Source organism: Artemia sp. Qi Xiang Cuo, chromosome 9 (assembly GCF_049724085.1).
Source record: "Artemia sp. Qi Xiang Cuo chromosome 9, ASM4972408v1, whole genome shotgun sequence".
Taxonomy (NCBI): domain Eukaryota; kingdom Metazoa; phylum Arthropoda; class Branchiopoda; order Anostraca; family Artemiidae; genus Artemia; species Artemia sp. Qi Xiang Cuo.
This window is the reverse complement of record NC_142802.1, coordinates 2,885,539-2,900,649: the sequence shown is the minus strand read 5'-3', so window position 1 is coordinate 2,900,649 and position 15,111 is coordinate 2,885,539. Positions and strand designations below refer to the sequence as shown.

Below are 15,111 nucleotides of genomic sequence, written 5' to 3'. Positions count from 1 at the left end.
ATTTCGACCTTAGAAAACTTATTTGGCTGTGTTAGAAACCGTCGGGGTACATATTCTTAGAAATATAGATTCCTATTAAAAGACATTAATAGGAATAGTTGGGTGAAACACCAAAACAACTTTGTGCGAGCGAAAAATATAAAAAAGGCACAAAACATATACACAAAGTCAAGTTTCAAACTCAGTGAACATGGTACATCTTGAAGCAGCTCCTGTCTTTGTTCAGACACAACGCAACCTCAAATTTCTCACAACGAATCCATGAAACCTCTTTTTTCCTTTTGAGCACTTTTCATAGCGGCACTGGGCTTCCCGACCTTCTAAATGCACAGGGAAGTGATTTACTTGGTCATACCAGACGCTTTCGATCGTCTAAGTTGATAGCGCAGTAGGTCGGGACGGCGAAGGAGCCGGATAATTCTCGGCATCTTGTTGCTGGTGAGGACGACCAGCTCTTCACTTAGAGATCTGCTCCTCATATTCATACTTCAGCAGTGCTTCTGCAATTTCGTTCCAGAACTCGAAAAGTGACAAAGGTCCACTTTTTTGTCTTCGTTTCAATTCGATAGAAGGCGACGAGATGATCCAGCTTGTCTATTCCTCCCATTTTGTGGTTATAGTGACCAATAATGTCAGGTCTTTTCACAACAACCTTCTCTTTCTTCTCGTTACTTCATTTTTTGACTACTTTACCTGCACCCCAATAATTCGACGCCATGTTTACTGCGCTGTTGTCAAACCAACGCACAAGGACGAGTCCCTTTTCAATGTCGCTAACTTTGTTCCACGACCATCGTCCTTTCTTACTAAGATCCTTCTCATCCGCAAGCTTTGCTTTGGCTATCCTGCCCTTTCTGATAGTTCCTGCTGCGAAGAAAACATCTGCTGTCGACTTTTCAAGCAATGGTAATGTTGTAAAGTATTTGTCGAAATATACTTTGTGATAGACATGCTTGTCAATTTTCTCCAGCAGACTAAGAACAATGGCTCCTCCCAAACCTCCCGCTGTTTCTCTGTGCTCCTCCCCAATAGGGGTACTCTTTCCCTGATAAACTTCAAAGTCATACATGAAACCACAGAGAACTAAGTTTTTCAGCCCCCACAGTCTTGTCTTTGACTTTATGTATTGCTTCATCCCCTTCTGGCCTTAGAAGGGGATAATCTGATCGTCTATACATAGGTTTTTCTCCCTTTCAAGGTCCAAACACCGCGCTCTAAAAAGGAATAACACAGGCGTGACTTTCCATAACGCATCATTTTCGTTCCTGTCCTCTTCAACGCAAAGTGGAGATGATTCCGTAATTTATGGTATCGATCTGCTGGAAGTGTTCTTGCGACTATGGGAAGAAAGTACTTTTTGCTCCAGTAAAGTCGTATCCGCGAAAGAATCAGGGATCCCATAAGGATTGAGATCCCAACCGTTTGGCGTATCTCTTGGGCTAGACTTTTGCCTCTGACTGCTATAGTTTTACCGCGTTCCTTCATATGGTACAAGTCGGTCTTTTCCGCCATAGTCTCAAAAAACAAGCGGAACATACTTGTAGAAGTATTCAACAGGAGTAAGCCCCTCAGTCTGAGAGTCCCAGTCTTGTCATTTGACATACACTGACTTGTGAAAATTCTGAAGGCCCACTAGATGGCGCTAGTCACTAAATAGAACTCTCATTGATTAGTTTCGGCTATCTAGTTTTAAAAGATATTACAAAAGTAGACAAATGAATGATATACCTACTTGAATTTCTAACTAGAAATTACCCACCTCTAACAGAATTTTTCCCACTTTTTTTCTAATTAAATTTTCGTCCACTGTAATGTTCCGAACAACATGTGTGATGCATCAATAGATTGGTAGTTATCTCAAGAATACAATGAGCACGGTTTTAGTTACTACTTTTCACACTAGATAGCATCTGGTGAGCAAAAATTAGCCACCCGTCATTTGACGGGCTCCGGGGCGAAAGAGATATGGTCTTGGTTGCAGGAGTTCACTCATGGGCTCTTAAAAATACAATTAACTTATAATAGTTGATCTGAGCTAAAATTTTTATCTGCTTAAAAAAAAAAAAAATATCGTTTGAAGATATTTTTGCCCAGTTTTTAGTATACAAAATTCGAAAAACAAATTAAAACTAATTTGGGCTGTCATATATTCAAGAATTTCCAATCTTTTGTTAATGCAGGAGACTGTGAGGTGTTTTATGAAGTAAGAAAAAGTTTACAAAAAGGAAACTTTGTATCCTCTATTCAAAATAATTTTGCCGCTTCGCGACATACTAAGTCATAGGCAACGCCATAGTGTTGCCCCAAAAAAAGAACCACACGGCTTCAATGTTCAATTGTTATTTTTTTCCCTGAGGTATCTCATATGGAGGGGATGGTCGTACAAACTTTGGAGGGGGCTCAGTCGATTGAAAATATGAAGTTCGAGCGTCAAAACAGAGTGTAAGGTAATCGGAGGGAAACCAGCCTTCTGCCCTCCATTTTGATAGCCAGTTTGTTTAGATAGTCCAAAATTCATTTAACTACGCCTCTGAGATTGAAAAAACCATCACATCTCCCGAGGCAAGGATGGTAAGTTATGTTAGTTGCCCTTTGTTAACATATAAGATTTTATTCGAAGGGGTGGTCAAATAAACTTCTGAGAAGGCTCATTTAATTTGAAACTAAAAGCTCTAATTCCCTTTCTAAGAGCAAGAAGTGATTGGAGGGCAGCCAGCCCTGTGCCATTTTTCCTTAGAAACATCTGATCAAAATTTGAGATATTCATTTTGTTTAAAATGGTACAAAGGTCAAATAGCTATACTCCAGGGACTGAAAGCTGTCTCCGATCCCTTGGTTGAAGGCTGTAAGATATTCATTGTTAACATGTAAAGGATTTCTAATGGAAAAGAAGGCATGTTTGATCTTGGCTCTATAAAGAGACTTAGGGCGTTAAGGTGAAACTTTAAATAAATGTCGAGAGGAATGCAGAAAAACCCAAACCCACTGTTGGTTTACTGGCTGTGAAAAGGAAATATCAGCATATCTAAGGAACGATTGAGGATATTAAGTTACAACTTTCAAGGTATTTTTGGAGTGGTTTTCAGTGATAATTTTAGGGGGGTTTAAATTACTGACCTGGGCCTATAAATAGCTTAAGGTGGAGAAAACCCTTAAAATTATATTATTTCAATTTTGTTATTGTAAATACGTATAAGGTAACACCATACTTCAAATAACGGGGAAATTATAATAACGATGTGTATCCGAGAAATTTTTTTTTTTTTTAGTTGAAAAAAGTAGTTTCAGTGAATATCAGATGGACTCAAGAAGGCAAACTTTTGATTACTTGCATGCCCTAGTATGGTTCTTGTGCAGGCTGATGACTTGCCAAATTTTGCATGATAGTAAAGTAAAGGTACTAGCTCAATGACCCAACAAAAATGAAGTCTTCTTTGACTTTGTCAATGCCATCTGTTTTGCGTCAGTCATATGAACGGATGGTTTGGCTCAGGCAGCAAAAATATTTCACACAAACAAGATTTTTGTCCCATGCTTCAGACCCATGTTTGACCATTGTTATCACCGTAGCTTCCAATATTCGAATCTTGGTTCGCCGACGTAATATTCCATTCTTCCATACTTTCTTCAACTGTGAAAAAAAAAACACCGTTAGCCTTTTAACATCTTCAATGCTCCCACCGTCTTAACTAATAATTAATTAAAAAAAAATTTCCGAAAAATAAGTTTTTCAGAGAAAAGTAAAGGCCCTTTTAAACTTAAGCTCAGGAGAGACAAATACCTGTTAAAATTCAAACTCAAAAAGACCAGAAATTACTATTAAAGAATAAATGAAAACCAAAACGAACAGAAATTAAATAAATAATCATCGCAAAAACATACAACAAGTAATAATATAAATGAATAAATAGACCTTAAAGCGAGTAATGCTTAAATTGAACATGAAAATCAAGCTTAAAACGAAAACAAATATTTTGCTATTAAAGCATAAATGAAACTTAAAACGAACAGAAATTAAATAAACAATCAATGCGAACAAACATAAAGTATATATTAATGTAAATGAATAAATAAATCTTAAAACGAGTGAAACTTAAATTGAATATACAAATCAAGTTTGCATCGAACAAAAATAACTACAAACAAGAGTTTGGGTATCGTCTCACTGCAGAAGCCTAAAACCTACTGCGTCATTGGCGCTTTACTGAAAACAATTCTTTGAAATATTTTCACTTTTGTAACTTTAAGAAATCAAAATTAATTAAGATTTTAGGGAATAAATATCAGTATATGTATATTAAATTGACAATGCAAATTTTTTTTTCAGTAAACTCATTTGAATTTTTTTTCAGTAAAGTACAAATTATATTCTGGCTTTTAGAAAGCCTAGGGGTTTTGAACCCTACTCACATTAATTTATGCTCGTTTTGAGTTTGAATCTAATATTTATTTTAATTTTTGTTCGTTTTGGGTTTCATTTATTTATTGATACTGATTTGGGGTAGTTGTGTGCTTGGTAGATTATATGATAGTCCGGACGCCAGGTGTTGAAAATTGTGAACCATACCACGACGGAATGGGGCTGCTACGAGAATAAGCCTACCCTCCACCCCCTACAATGACCATAAGGATTCAAAAATACCAATGGCACTTGCTTGCGAGTGGTGGAACCCTCCGAAACTTGACATTTTATTATATTAATTAAAAAAAAACTTTCCGATAAATAAGTTTTTCAAAGAAAAGTAAAGGCCATTTTAAACTTAAGCTCAGGAGATACAAATACCTGTTAAAATTCAAACTCAAAACGGCCAGAAATTACTATTTTATTTTCCAGTTCTTACAGCATTGAAAATGAAAATAAAAATTACCGTGAAAAAAAAAATCTTGAACTGATGGATCTTTCAACAATTAATATCATTATATATCTAATATTGGATTTGATTTTGTTTATACTTTTCAAGACTGTTCAAGACTCATATAGTTTTGCCATTTTTTTTAACTCTGCCATTTTTTGTAACTAATCGTGTTAGTTTGTTATGAAAACATTCTATGGCTTCTAGGCATTTCTATTTTAGCGGAAAACTGCACCTCAAACTTTGTGGAACATGCATTTTCTTGCATGGAACACCAAAATATAATAAAATGTCAAGTTTCGGAGTGTTCCACCACTCGCAAGCAAGTGCCATTGGTATTTTTGAATCCGCATGCTTAATTTAGGGGGTGGAGGATAGGCTAATTCTCGTAGCAGCCCCATTCCGTCGTGGAATGGTTCACATTTTCAACTCCTGGCGTCCGGACTATCATATAATCTACCAAGCATACAACTACCCCAAATCAGTATCAATAAATAAATGAAACCCAAAACGAACAAAAATTAAAATAAATATTAGAGTCAAACTCAAAACGAGCATAAATTAATGTGAGTAGGTTTCAAAACCCCTATGCTTTCTAAAAGCCAGAATATAATTTTTACTTTACTGAAAAAAAATTCAAATGAATATACTGAAAACAAATGTGCATTGTCAATTTAATATACATATTCTGATATTTATTCCCTAAAATCTTAATTAATTTTTGATTTCTTAAAGTTACAAAAGTGAAAATATATCGAAGGATTGTTTTCAGTAAAGCGCCAATGACGCAGTAGGTTTTAGGCTTCTGCAGTGAGACGATACCCAAACTCTTGTTTGTAGTTATTTTTATTCGATTCAAACTTGATTTGCATATTTAATTTAAGTTTCACTCGATTTAAGATTTATTTATTCATTTACATTAATATTTATTGTTTGTTGTTCGCATTGATTGTTTATTTATTTTCTGTTCGTTTTAAGTTTCATTTATACTTTAATAGCAAAATATTTGTTTTCGTTTCAAGCTTGATTTTCATATTCAATCTAAGTATTACTCGCTTTAAGATCTATTTATTCATTTATATTATTACTTGTTGTATGTTTTTGCTATGATTTTCTATTTAATTTTTGTTCGTTTTGGGTTTCATTTATTCTTTAATAGTAATTTCTGGTTGTTTTGAGTTTGAATTTTAACAGGTATTTGTATCTCCTTAGCTTAAGTTTAAAATGACCTTTACTTTTCTTTGAAAAGCTTATTTTTCGGAAAGTTTTTTTTAATTAATACTGTACAACGATAAGACCTTCGCTAAAGCTCTTGTATCAGCTGAATCCAACGCCTGCTCATAATCCATAAAACTGAGAACTAAAAATACTTAATGACTCTTGCATGTTTTTGATTATTAACCTAAGTGCTAAGGGTGAAAATTTGGATCCTTTATCCTTCTTAAAATCACACTGTTCTTCTCTTAAAACTCTGTCCACAGTATCTCTCAGTCTAAAAAGTATCATCATGCTAAGCAATTAGCAACTTAAAGGGACCAGGCTAATACCTGTAAAATTAAAACACTCACTTTTATTATCTTTCCTATACAAGGGTTTAATTAACGGTTTCCCAAAGTCGCTGGGTGCTTCCCCTTTTTTCAAAAATCAAACATCTTTAGTGAGTTATTTCTAACCTCATAGCTAGTCCCCGAAGCCGCGCCACGCCGACATGACGGTGGCGAATTTGTGATTTAGTATCGGCTGCGGCGAATTTTTTTTGGGGGCGTGCCGCCGTTTTTAGACGGGGGGCCTCCAACGGCGCGCCGATTTTTCTGATTAAAAATAATAATAAAAATTCCACTTCACCAAGCACGTTCAACCTCGATCTTAGTAAGGATTTTTAAATGGTTGGCTAAAAACATACAGGAACAACATGACTTACTTGACTTACTTACTTCTTGTGTTTATGTTTAACATCACAATGTTCCTATAAAATCCCGTGTTTAGTCATTTCCTTCTTGTTAATTATTTGGGCTAATGTGTGTATAACTTTCAAAGTTTGAAGTTCAAACATCTCCTGTTCATCAAATACATACGAAAAGGAAGTGAAAAAACAAAAAAAATATCAACATCAAAAAAACACTGTATACAAGTCAGATACCATGGCTTAACAACACCAACAATTTTAAATCAGCGGTTACATCAGTTCAGTTACAATTGATGTAAAAAAAGTGAGTTTGTTCACTCTGCCTGGAGCCATTGATCTTTTTGCAGTCACTATCAGTCCTGTCTTGCTAAAAAACCGTTTAGCTGGGGCACTTGGGGCCGGTAAAGCCAGAACTTGACGAGCGTAAACTGCCACTCGCGGGATCTGATACTAGTATTGGACCTTGGGGTCCCACAGAATGCCGCAAATGGACTTCTTCTTTGTATCTGCTGAAATAAGTTGTTTTTATAAGGGAGAACAAACCTGCATATTTACCATAGGGCTCCTGTGCCCTGCACTACAGGAGGAACTAAACTGCATCTTTACCCTCTTTTCTTATCAACACGGAATAGCCCTCCAAAATTCTTTCCTGAAAGAAGTGGTCGAGTTATAAAGTTTCAAGTCAAAGTTTAAGGCTACTTCAACTTCAGTGTGCTCTGCTAACTGTGCAAAAAAATGTAATTCGTTTTCTATAGATATATTTCTATACTAGCTCTAGATAATCTACCAAGCGGGAAACTACCACAAATCAGCATCGATAAATAAATGAAACCCAAAAACGAACAGAAATTACAATAAATAACCGAGTCAAACTGAAAACGAGCAGAAATTAACATAAGTTGGTCTCAAAACCCATATGCCTTTCCAAGGCCAGAACAAGATTTGCACTTTACTGAAAAAAGATAAATGTTTTTACTTTTATAACTTTAATAAATCAAATAATATTAACATTTTGATTACTAAATATCAGTATATGTATATTAAACTGACAATGTATATTCATTTGTATTTTTTTCTGTAAAATGCAAATTATGTTCTGGCCTTCGGAAGGCATAGGGGTTTTGAGCCCAACTTATGTTAATTTCCGCTCGTTTTGAGTCTGACTCGGTTATTTATTGTAATTTCTGTTCGTTTTGGGATTCGTTTATTTATCGATGCTGATTTGTGGTAGTTTCACGCTTGGTAGATTATTTGATTTTAATTTTGCTCATTTTTTGTTTAATGGAGTTCTTTACTTTTCTTTGAAAAACTTACTTTGCGGAAACAGTTTTTTAATTAATTTCTGTTCGTTTTATATTGACATAGTCTTTTCAGGGAAAAAGAAAATAATACTTTAAATCTTTTCGTTTTTTAAAGAATTTATAGTTTGGCCTGCTATTTGTATGCTTGAAAAAAATTTTCAGCAAAATTTAAAAATATAGACCCTTTTAAAAATCTGGACACAAATAGTGGTGTTTAATTTAGTTTCATACCTCCTCTAGTTGACCTGAAATAGAAAACTTGATAACATTCGCAAAAAAATTTGTTTACTTTCTTTGATAGCTTGGATACACTTACGCTATTTTGATTTGGTCAAATTTTAAGAGCAGAAGAAACCCCAAAAGTTTGAACATAATACCCTCAGTCGTTCTTGGGATACTGCTGAGATGCCTCATTGGGAATTAGCATTAACACAGTGCATTTTGATTTAATCTTAAGGCAACATTTACTTTTTAAACATAAAAGCAAATGGGAGGGTGGGCGGGGTTGGGGGATTAGTTTCCCTCCAATCACTTTCGACTATTAAAAAGAACATCAGCCCTTTCTATTTTTCAATCGAAGGAACCCTTTTTGAAGTTCCTGCCACAACTCCTTCGATACGAAATGCCCTGGTCTAAACAACAACAACAACAACAACAACAAAATGATACAGTATACCCACATCGATCTCTACTATAAAAATGTCAAGACTTCCAATCACTTTCGATAATTAAAACGGGCACTAGATTTTTCAATTTCCAATCGAATGATCCCTTTTTGAGTTTCTATGACAACACTTTCTATGAACACCGTATATGCCCCCAGGGCATAAATTACAACCCTTACCCTAAGGGCTGTGAGGGTGGATGTCATCCTCTAAGACCTAATTTCTAGAACTTTAAACTACGTTAAAAAAAATGGATATCTCAAAATTTTGATTGGATGTGTTTCGGGAAATGGTGGGCGTGGAAGGAGTGTTAGTTGCCTTCCAATCATTTTTGACTATTAAAAAGAGCACAAGCCACTCCAATTTCCAATTAAATAAGCCCTTTTCGAAGTTTCTACGACAACTTCTTCGATATGAAGTGCCCTGGTCTAAAGGAAAAAAAAATAAATAATACATTGTGCCAACATCGTTCTTATATACCCCCAGGGCATAACTACAAAACCCTTGCCCTAAGGGTTGTGGGGGAGTAGCCTCCTCAAAAAACATATTTTCTCTTTGGAAATTAGTTACTCTGAACAAAATGGCTATCTTAAAATTTTGATTGGATGCGTTTGGGGAAACGGTGGGCGTGGAAGGGGTGTTAGCTGCCTTCCAATCACTTTGAACTATTAAAAAGGGCACTAGCTATTCCAATTTCCAATTGAATGAGCCCTTTTCGAAGTTTCTATGACAACTCCTTCGATACGAATTGCCCTGGTATGGAAAAAAAATAATAATACATTGTGCCAACATTGTTCTTTACTTAGGCAGCGCGATTGTGCTACCTATGATAACATCCTGTATTGCCTAATGCTCTTTTATATACCTCTTTTCATCCGAAAAAATCAGAAAGAAAAATGAACAGAATTTTAAAGTGGAAGGTAGAATTTTTGTTTCAAGAAAAATTTCTTCTTCTCCTTCCTACGAACCGATATACATGGCGAGCCCAAGAGGAAAGTATTTATCTTTAAGAAACAGATCTGCCGGGATGACGGTTGAAGCCCGGAGGTCGATATCGATAACCAAAAAAGAGAAAAAAACAAAACAAAAACAGCGGCGTATTAATGACGCCGCCGCCGATATAATCAGCGGTGGCGTCAGCGCGCTGATGCAAGCTGGGCGGCACGCCACATTTTTTTTGCGGCGGCGCGCCGCCGACTTTTCGGCGTGGCTTCGGGGTCTACTCATAGCCACCATACTTGAGAAACTCAATTATTTCAGTACTCACGCTTGTTCTTCCTCACAAAACGAATCTTCCTTCACATCCAAGGCGTCAGAAACTTTTTCATTTTATTCTATATCTTTTCCTGTAACTCTATCCCAGTTTAGCACATTCTAAAAATGTCCTGCCCATCTGTCTTTAACTATCTTCTTATCACTAATTATTGTACCATTCGTATCTTTAACTGGGACAAGTCCAGAATGCCTTTTCCCTCTGAATAGATTAACACACCAGTACAATATTTTACTACTGTGCCATCTAGCTACATCTTCCAGATCCACGACAATATTGTCCATGGTTCCCACTTCACACTGTCTTAGTCCATGTTTCAATGTTTTCTCCTCTTTACATTCATTTATTTCCATATAATCCATTACTCAGATAATTCGTGTACAAGCTCCTTTTCCTCTTTATTTAACGTAAAAACTTTTCATTAATATTTCTAGCTGCGTTCCTAACTTACTTCCCTGAGAAACCATTAGCAACTTCTCAACCTATTTTCCATTTATCTTCTACATTTTCAAATTTTAAGCTCTCCAATTTAGTATTCAACTTTTCCTGGAAAGTTTCTTGACTACTACTATTGCGGGGATCTCATGGCGTCAACAAAGTTAATAAAGTTTTTCATGAAAGTGCAATCCATAAAGTTTTTCATGAAAGCGCCAATCAGAAAGTTTGTCCCATTCACACAACGATTTCACCTTTTTGACTTTGCAGCAATTTTTCATAGAAAGTAACCGAAATAATCAAACACGGAGCTTTCAAAACAATCTTTTTAAGCATTTTTAATAAATGAAAATAAATAAAAATATTTTTTCCTGTAACCCTTATTCTTTTACCAAGTAAAATATTTAAATATGTATACACTCTTATATATGTGGACACTAATTTGTCTTGGGTTTATTAGAAATTTTCCGCATATCTTCTGTTATTGCCTGAATTTTGTGGCTTTACTTGAAAAAGTTAGATAAGGTTCAACTTTTTCCCGACAAAAATAAAGTCAACAAAGTTAAAAGATCAAAACGATTTATTAACTTTGTGGACAGCTTTATTAGCTTCATTGACGTCGTGGGAGCCCCGTATAATACAACATTAATACTGCTTCTACTTCTCCTATTATTATACTAGTACTATAAAGGCCACGTCTATGATGGTGAAAATTTAATGGAATATTGAGAGAAAATTTGAACTAAATCAAAAGACATTATGTGCATTTAGATTGTCAAGAAGATCTATTTTAAGAATTCATTTTGGTATTAAGTTGGACCTTTCAGAAAATGTTTAAAGGGGAAGATCAATTGCCCAAAGGACAATATGTGCACGCTACTACTAATGCTACAACCGCTGCTACATTTATTAGTTCTACTACTAATATTACTCTAACTACTATTTCTATTGGAACATCTTGCAAGGCTAAATGCTTTAAGATGAAAACCTCAAGAAGTGTATGAATGTACAGTTTATCAAAAGTACATATCGGCAATGACATGTTATTGTTACTGTGGTTACATTTGCTCAATGGTTTCTGTACAATGCGATGGAACCACAGACAAGAAGTATTATATACTTCATACTTCTTGTCTGGGGATGTATTACAGAGAAGTATTACATAGAAGTATTACATACTTCTTGTCTGGGGATGGAACGGCATTTTGGAAACGAAGAAAAGTTATAAAGGATAGGAAAAGGGATTTCATATTCTTGTATATTCAACGTCTTCATCATATTCATTACCCACTTGCGTTTTAATTGTGAGATTGTGAAATTAAGGTTTGATTAATTTGATTTCATAAAGTACAAATTATTTTGGTAAAATAGAAAAAACTAACATAAAATTCACTTGTTAAAGCAAAGGTATGATAAGAGTTGTCTGGAGAGGGGATGCAGCAACGTAATTTTAGGTGAAGAGGTCATTCTTGTGCAATTTAGAGCAAAAGCACTGTTGTTTGACAAACTATGGTTTTATTTTGTTGTTATCTGCTTCAGAATGCAATGATGTAAAATTCCAGAATGCTCATAGCATTTAAATTTTAAAGCACATAGCCTACCTTTACCCCCTTCCTCTTATGGAGGAATATGAAGCATCAATTTGAACTGGTTAAGATCAACAGTTGGCCCGTTACTTTGCACTAAGATCTCAAATCTTTCTGCAATGATTTCTGTTCTATTAAGCAGTGTTCACAAGCATGTCTAGCTAGAATCCTATGTCTAGACATGTGTCTAGCCAGAATCCAATGTCTAGGCAGTGATGATTCACAAGTAAAATTCAGCACTTTATCTAGACATGCTAGACAAGGTGCTTGGCCAGACATTGAGTTCTAGACTCTAGAACTCAATATCTAGGATTTTCGATTACAGCCAATCAGAATTTGTCAAGTTTCCCTACTTTCATCATTTATGTTTATATTTTAAACTGAAATTAAATTTTTGTTTTCTAATTAATTGTTTTTTTTTTTCAATTCAGGCAGATATGCGACACCAGACTTAATAGTTAGGCACGCCAAAGCAATTGTTTTGCATATCTCATCCATTACCTTGTGATAGTAAAAATAGGGATTATAATATTTGAAAGTTTTGCCTGCATAAGCTCTGTTCATTGGCTAGAAATGACAATTTGCTAAGCACCAAATTTTACATGTGAATAGTCATTGGATTCTGGCTAGACATGTGTCTAGGCATGCTTGTGAATGCTGCTTTAACTCATCTTTGTTCTGAGATCTTACAGCTGACTGATGTTAGCAAAAAGTGTGAAAGATGCCATCTTTCTACCATATAGAATGATGATAAGAGAACTTTGATGATATACTCATCATTCTTCTCATACCGCTGATACAGAGCAGAATGATGAAAGACATTTGCAAAAGAATGCTATAGCCTAAGATGTAAGATCTTAGTGCTAAGATTTCACTTTTAAGCATTCTTTTGTCACAAGATTTAAGATCTTAGCACAAAGATGAGTAAAATAACAGCCCTAATATTTGGACAGTGCTGAATCTTTGTCAAATATCTTGATTAAAATATCAAGTCTTATTGAAATAACAAGAATTAGCCTACATTAGGCTATCAAAACCTCAAACTGAGCTAGGCTAATGGAATTGAAAACCCAAAAGCAATGTTATTTTTTAGTTAGGCTAGGCATGCAATTTAGCCTATGTTGTATAATCTCCTGAACCCCAAAATAAGGAAATGATATCCTAGAATGAGTAGTAGGCTAATTGTTGAGCAGTTTAAATAGGCTAGGCTTACTGACCTAAGGCTACAAATAGCTTAAGGTTAGGAAGTCTGCAAGAACGGTATTCTTTTGGATTTTTATTATTGCAAATAAACAGAAGGTAACACCATATTTCAAATAATGGGGAAACTAAGGTAAAATTCTACTTTAGATACTTTTGGCTAGGCTATCTTAGAAAGGGGTTAGGGTAGGGAAAAGAAACTCTCAGGGATGAGTTTACAGGTTAAAATATGTCTTAGGAAGGTAAAGATATTATACAAACAAAATTTTTGTCAGAAAAATCAAGCACCCTTACAATATACCAGCCTTGTTGATCACATTTGGTATTATATAATATGGCATAACTTAGTATAGATAACATCCCAAGGATGAACCATGCCCAGATGTGTCTGCCAGTGGCCTGAGTTAGTCCTTTTATGGGTGCTAAAATTCAATTTTCTGTCTTCAGTCACTGCAAAATCCCTACTTTCAGAAACTATAGAAAATAGGTTGTCTTGGAGATAATAGTGTTGGTTATTTATGTTAGTCAAATTGTATAACATGGCATTTATCAACATTTAAGGTAAGAACCCATGTGTCAGCCCTACTACCAAGACTGTTGAGACATGGGCAGAGCCCAGAAAGAGACAGATTGAAAATTTAAGGCAGAGACAAAAGACAGAGCAGAAATGTTGTAGATCAGCAACTTATGGCAGCTACGTCCACTAGTTTTTAATCTTCTGCATAGAGTATGAGAAGATGCAATTGAAAGTTTGATGCATTGTTTATGTAACAGCTGAATTTGGTTGGTCCAAAAATAGTACCCTATGGTAGGAGTGATTTGTATAGGGGGATAGGGACTCCCTCTAATGTTCTTAGTCAGTCAGTAAAATTGCTCCTCCAAGTACCTAAATTTTGTATATTATATAAATAGGCTGAAGGAAATGAATGATATAGAATCAATAGAAGAAGATAATTATCAGCCAGTAAAAAATACCTCCTCCTAATTTTGGTTAGTGATGCTTCTGCCTCCAGAAACACTATTTTACTGTTGCAATGAAGTAAAAATGAGAGTGGCCTTCAGAATTAACAGTGACAGCTTCTGCTCTGAAACCCTGTGTGGATTTTTTCAGTCTCAATAGAATTGTTTACAGTCTCAGCATTAAGTTTTATGATCAGGCACTTCTGGCAAATTTACCAAAAACTTTTAATAAGTCTAGTATTAGTTAGTTGGCTTTTAACTTTATGGATTTTCTGATAGTAATATAAATTACAAAAGTTTTACTAGTAACAACTGTTAATGCAGTTATACCTAAATTTTGTTATGTTTAAAATCTCACTTTAGAAAATGGTAATAATCTTGTAAATACAATCCAAATTGTATGTTAAATATCTAATTATAGTGTTTAGCAGGACATTTAAGGTGATTTGTTTTATAAATTAATGCTGAAAACATTTGAACAGCAAAAAATTTCAATTTCTTATCTTGACTTGAGGTAGGGTTCATGGTGCGGGCATTATGTGAGTCTTGTACCTGTTTCATGTATAGGGTTTGATCTTCATCAAGCTAGACATAAATGATTTCTGAGACCACACTGGCTAATCATGATAAAACATAAAATTCCAAAGAAAGGAAGGAAACAAGGACAATTAACAGCCAGTGAAAAAATATTTCAGTCAAGACCTCTGCTTGACTATCCTCAGTGCAGAATAAAACTGATGAAAATATAAAAAACCAAACCTTATTGTAAAAACACAAAACTAAAATTAGACAACCCTTTCTCAGTAACAGTGAAAGGGTAACTGAATAAAAAACACAAGTCTAAATGGCATTTCACAATTTCATTTATGTAAAGCACTCTTAAAGGCTAATTGCTTTCCAGTTTGATTATTATCGGAGATTCTATTTGATTG

At 34.9% G+C, this 15,111-nt stretch overlaps 1 protein-coding gene across 1 annotated transcript in view; it reads left to right on the top strand.

Moving 5' to 3' along the window:
* The first annotated feature begins 11,617 nt into the window (after window positions 1-11,617).
* Window positions 11,618-15,111, top strand: part of LOC148948228 (heterogeneous nuclear ribonucleoprotein 87F-like) — a 29,951-nt gene continuing 26,457 nt past the window's right edge. Inside the window, exon 1 of the mRNA XM_089094218.1 lies at window positions 11,618-11,756. The gene's annotated coding sequence lies outside the window, so the exon portion shown is untranslated. The remainder of the gene's footprint in view (window positions 11,757-15,111) is intronic.